Here is a 6,078-nt window from a genome sequence, read left to right as displayed (position 1 = left end):
TTATTTAATGAGATAGACAGAAGACAGGAGCCCATTACAAGCGGTAAATTTTATTATGGGATAACAGCACATAAAGCACATCTAAAATCGATGTGTCCAATGCACTTTTAATAAAGGTCATATTAAAGGTACAGTTTCTAAGTACAATATAACAACATTCATATTAGAATGAAAAGTATTTAAAAGACAACATTACATTTCTTATTTTTCTTTACAGCTGTATTTACAAAATGAATCAAAATACTTATTTCCATATTTAAGAATCAGACAAGAAGGAGTAAAACTACATTTGTGAATAGACTACCTGCTAAAGAGAGTTCAAAAGAGCTGAATAAAAAAGGTACATGATCATCTGTCCCAATTTTAACATCAGTAGCAAACATGTGACTTAAGAAATTTGTGACAACCACACACCAGTCTTGTCTTTACCATAGTTTGAATTGCTTTTGCATGGAACAATATCCCACACACTCCACCCTTTATACCAAGCATTTAAACCAATGAGCTCACACTAAACATAGAACAAGGAATTCAGTTGTGCTTTATGGATCTTTACACACACAGATACTTAAAATACAATGCATTAGTCCATTTTATGTTTTCAATAAAAAATCTAAAGTTGCCAAACACAAAACAAAGAACAAACGTTATTATGGATTGTCCATTATCTTGGGTAATCCAAAACATGGTTGTGCAGGTAATCATCAAATGAAATCAACAAAAATGCATTTGTCAATATTTGATTACCTTTCCAATACTCATAAAAGGGGAATTGTAACAGACATAGCTTACATGGTGCGTCAATTACACATGGAAATTACAGGTAAGTATCAACAAATAATATGAATAATGCGGAGACAGAGATTATTATATGTTTGGAAAACACAAAAACACAATGAAAACCATTTGCACATCTTTATACTGAGAGGCACTCAGTGTGTTACATTGTTTATTATTGTAATCATATTCTGGTTAATAATTGCTACAGAGTTAAAAGAAAAGGTCAAGAAAATACTTGCTTTCTCACATGGCAAGCTGTTTTCATGTACATTTTTTATATTACCACTTAACTAGGGTTCAAAGGGTCAATGACACTGGTTTCAAGGAACCCTGTTTCAGAGCTGTCTAAATGTGAAATGAAAAGGTTGTAAAGAGGCTTTGTCTAACGACATCAACATTGAACTTACCAGTCAGGTGAAGTGCTATGCAGCTGTAGACACTAACGTTTGCATTTGCTACTGCCTCAGCAAGTGGTTTTACGATCAGAAAACCAAAATCATGCTGTTTCAGCCTTAACATTTCTTTTTTTCTGCAGAAATCAGAAAAGCAACCTTATATAACTTGTTAATTAGAAGATACAATTTTTTTGTGAGAAGGAAATAAGAGCCTTATCCCAAGACAAGCACACTGATGCAGGTACTGGCCAGGTCATTTTAACCACTATCATAATCATTATCATTTATTTAGTCCTAATATCAATAATGCACCAATACTCAATGAAATGAATGGACTACTAGGGTGGCCTGGTCTAGGAATCAAGACTTTGTCCACAAAATTAACTTACCTAGCACCACACATCAGGATAACACAAAATAAATGTCGGCACACCCTACCAAACTAACAAACTAATCCTAAAGGAGAGAAGCATACTAGTAACAGATATTGTACAACATGGTGTATTTGATAAACAGATAATATTTGCACTGGGTAGGCCTTAGTAGCAGTATTTTCTTCTTACCTATGCAGACAGAAGTTACAAAGTTATCTTTATACATGTGATCAATAATAACATTAAATATTGTGAATAAACAGCAGAGAATGAGGGAGAGAGAAAGTAAGATGTATAGTATACAGGCCAAATTAAGTTCTTAGTTCTCTGCTTGGGAACAGAACTAGTCAAATATACAGACATGGAAAATAAATCACAAAATAAAACCAACTAAACATGATAAATAAGAGGTGTATTTACATGCAGATGTCTTGAGCGTATGCACAAAATTAAAACAAATACACCACATTTATTATTGCTCAACATTCGATTATGGCTAGAAGTTTTTTTTAAATTATTTTTTTATGTATTCTTCTTAAATGCATTTAGTCTTAAAACCTTATCAGCTGTGCTTTGGAAAATTATGACTAATGCAACAAAATTGATTGATACATTTGGGAAACACAACATGGTATACTTTTAAGCATGACATAACACCTACCATTACAATCTAAAGTCAATAGGTAATAACTGTTGTCAGGTAGTCATGTTGAGATGGTGGCATGGAACACTGATTAAGCTGTTTTCATTAACTGTATATATGCACCAATTATGTGAGTGGTTAGTCACTAGCTCCAGAGAGCTTTAGAGACTGTGGATTGTTAGTGACATTATGTCATGCTGATAAACCTTAAACTTATTGGACCAAGCTCAGACTAGAAAAACATGTTCTAAAGCTACTGCCTCCTTAATAATATAACCCTGTTCCTCCTTTATTAAAGCCTTGTCTGGGGGTTGTCTTTTACACACTGTAAGGACACACACATACACACACTCTACAAGTATTGCTTTTTACACCGGGACAACAGAGCAGAGATAGAGGAATTACAGGTTACTGTATGTACACAGCTTAAGTTGCAAACTCTTTTGCCAAACGTCCAAAATGAAAATAAGGACTACCAACACTCTACCATGTTATATCATGATAAACATGAAAATCAAGTTTGGGGTCATTTCTTTCCATGATGCTTTATCAAAATCCACTGTACACCGAACAGGAGTCAAACGTGGAAAGTGATAGCTACACTTATGGGCTTCATGGTACAATAATGAGACCTTCAAATACACATAGATGTTCAGAAAAATCTCCACTGAAGTAGCTACTGTATCCTACAAATTGTGAAGGTGTCTATCTTAGAAAGGGGCTAAGTGTTGGTTTTTGTCAGACCTTGAGCACTATGACCTTGCTATCAAATGAGGTAAAAGAATGGAATAAGATATTCAAAATGAGAGCACTGAAGAGTTTGAAAAGAGAGCCGACAACAGCAGAGTGAACATAAACTGCAAACCTGGTCAATCTTAATCTGAGAGACATCTCCTCATCATCATCCAAATGGGAACAACATGTTCGGTGAACTACGCTCAAATTCAGCTGCCAGTAATAAATCGGAAACTGTCAGAGATTATGAAGCGCCCATGAATTAAGGAGATGTTCAAGCACATGCTACGCAGCTGTCCGGACAACAGAGAGCTGCTTCTGCTGTCTACCTGAGGGCTCCCTGAGCATCCATGTTTGCCTCTGCTCTGCTCTCACTGCAGGGTCATTAGCCCACTTCGCTGGATTGTCAGTCATTGTTAGTTTGAGACTGTTGTTCTGTTGTTGAGCCAACTGGGTTGCTAGTGGTCAAAAATCCAGAGCTTTGACACAATACTGAAATAATTACTGGGTAAAGGAAATCCAATACAACCTAAATACAGAATGCATATTGCCTATATTAGTTTATTTGGTTGCTCTAACAATGACGGGCATTGTCATTAGTTGACCCTGATGACACCATTTGAGTACGGAGAGATTGCTAATGATTGTTTGTATTAGAAATACAGAAAGTCAAATAAAATGGTAATTCAAATGGCTGATGAGAAAACTGAGGTCAGAGATTAAGTAAATACTGTATTGTTTGTTTTGAGCTTGAATCCGAGGATTATTTGTGTTGTTTACCAGCTCTGCAGTACTATGATACTCTACAGTAATGCTAATGCATATGACATGCTGCTCTTTCCTGCTTATTGTCAAACATCCCAGAACAAAACATCCTCTAACCTTAATAAGAAGCAAAAATATAACATAATATATAATCTCAAACAGAATGTGTAAAGAAACTCTTCCCTGAGGGGTGACAGCACAAGACTGTAGGTCTTGTACAAATTGCACGGCAAAGGAATGATCATGTGCAAAAATAACAACAAAAACAAAAGCGCTACACTGAGGGTGGCATCTAAACTATATTCATGCTTTGACGGGTTTCTGAAGGGACTTTTGGATTATTGGGGTGGATTTTCTTAAAGTAACCACTGAGATGTATTGAGTGTCAGACCAATCCATTGAACATTATGGGCAGGTAAATTGCAAAACTGGGACAACAGCTACTGTATGGCACATCCAGGGTTAGTCTAGTTCTTCACAACCACACCCACAACAAAGACGCACAGAACGAAACAGAACCACAACAACAAAGCATTCTGAAAATAGCACTTGTTCTACCATTGTCATGTTTCTCACCTAATCATACACAGAACAGCTACTCTACAGTAATTATTGCGGGAATATAGTAAGTGCTACCTGACATCTTGTTCTCTCCCCCTCTCTTTCATGAGTTTACTCACTGTACATGTTACAAAAATAGAAGCTTTACTACCAGACAAGGCTTTGAATATTTACCCATCTCTTTCCTTCTGTTCCATATGAAATGGCATGGCTGGCCTGAGGCCTTCATAAGGAGGCCTTTAAAGTCCCTCCTTCATGTGCAGTACGCACTCTAACATGACGGGCTCAAGAGACGTATTACATGGTCAGAGTGTCTGACGTGTATACATTGGGATGCGTCGGCTCCCTGCTCTTTTAGCCTGCTATATCTGTATCTTCCACGAGAGAGAACCATTGGGTTGAGAACAGCTCCTGAGCCATTCAATCCAATGTTGGCAAACAGACATGAGAAAGTAATCCAAACGTTTCACCACTCTTCTACCACAATATGTACGTGTGTGTGTAGGGTGTGGTGAAGGGGTGATCAAATCTGCTTTGTCCACCAGGCCTCAGTGTTATCCAGCCATGCCAGCCTTCTAACCAGAACCCCCGTAGTGCCTTTGCCCATCCCAGACCTGTTTATCTGGGACCCTCAGGATTAGCCTCTGTGACTGTGGTTCAACTTGTACTTCTTGTGCACATGCAACACATCACTCGGTAATATACAAGTCTTAAATTAAAGAAAGGTGCAATAAAAGTGCCTTATCAATTCAACAATTAAGAATAGTCTAACTACTAATATCATACATGTTATTTAAAATAGATTCTATAAACATTACTTTTTTTCTGTATAATAAGTACTTATGACCGTATACCCTGTAGTACATTATAAAACAGGTGGAATGGACCCTTTCCAAAGTAGTGGTGCCCTCGTTCCTCCAGAGCACTCGTCCAGAGAAGGATTAATAGCAGATGGCCTTACACGATTTTACTATGCAACCATGGTGGATGGAGTCTTTGACAGCTAAAATCATTGCATTTTTTTTACTAGAATTACCAGAATTCTACTTTTCTTTTTTAGTCGATTGTCCATAGAGAGGTGCCGATTGCATCACCATGCCGACGGAGCTTCTCTCAAAGGTTTTGTGAGTTTATAATCCACGCACTGCATCGAAAAGATATACAACGAAACACAAGAGAAGGGCTGAACTTGACCTATACGTGCACATTTACCTGGCATTCATTTATACTGTGGGACAACCTACAAGGCTGATGATCAATGAAAAAAGCATACCTGTATTTCTGTTGTTTTGGGGTTGTGGTCAAATAGCTGACACAGCTCAATTTAATGTAAAAAACAAAGTATGATGTATTTGATGTATTTCGTTTTTCAATAGAATAACTCATGTGCTATTGGAACTCTAAAGGAGAGAGGTGGAGCCACAGATGTTTAGTTGACAATCTCAGGCAGTGCATAGTGAAAGGATCACCGATCAGTGCGAATAGTCATGGGACTGTGCCAGTATAGTGTGTGAGTGTGAAGGTCAAGTTCAGTTCAGGGAGAGTATGAGTCTCTGTCTCCTTTTCATGTCCCCTAGGTCTTAGAGCCCCCCGTTCTCACCCCCACAAGTGAATTCAACCCGCCAAAAAATAAACGTACTGTAGCCCCCTTCCTTCCAAACCACCCCATTCCCCACACCCAAAGCCCTCCCCTCCGGAATAAAACAAAAAGAAAAGACTTGTGCAGTGTGCTGTTGGTCCTGGTTTGTGCAGGGCACTGGTAAAGTGTCTCAGATGAATGCTCCACATTCCTCCATGGTGGGCACACTGGCACCTGGCAAGGCTG

This window comes from Osmerus mordax, chromosome 4, assembly GCF_038355195.1.
Source record: "Osmerus mordax isolate fOsmMor3 chromosome 4, fOsmMor3.pri, whole genome shotgun sequence".
NCBI classification, from domain to species: domain Eukaryota; kingdom Metazoa; phylum Chordata; class Actinopteri; order Osmeriformes; family Osmeridae; genus Osmerus; species Osmerus mordax.
The sequence above is the reverse complement of the archived record's forward strand: the minus strand, read 5'-3'. Positions refer to the sequence as shown.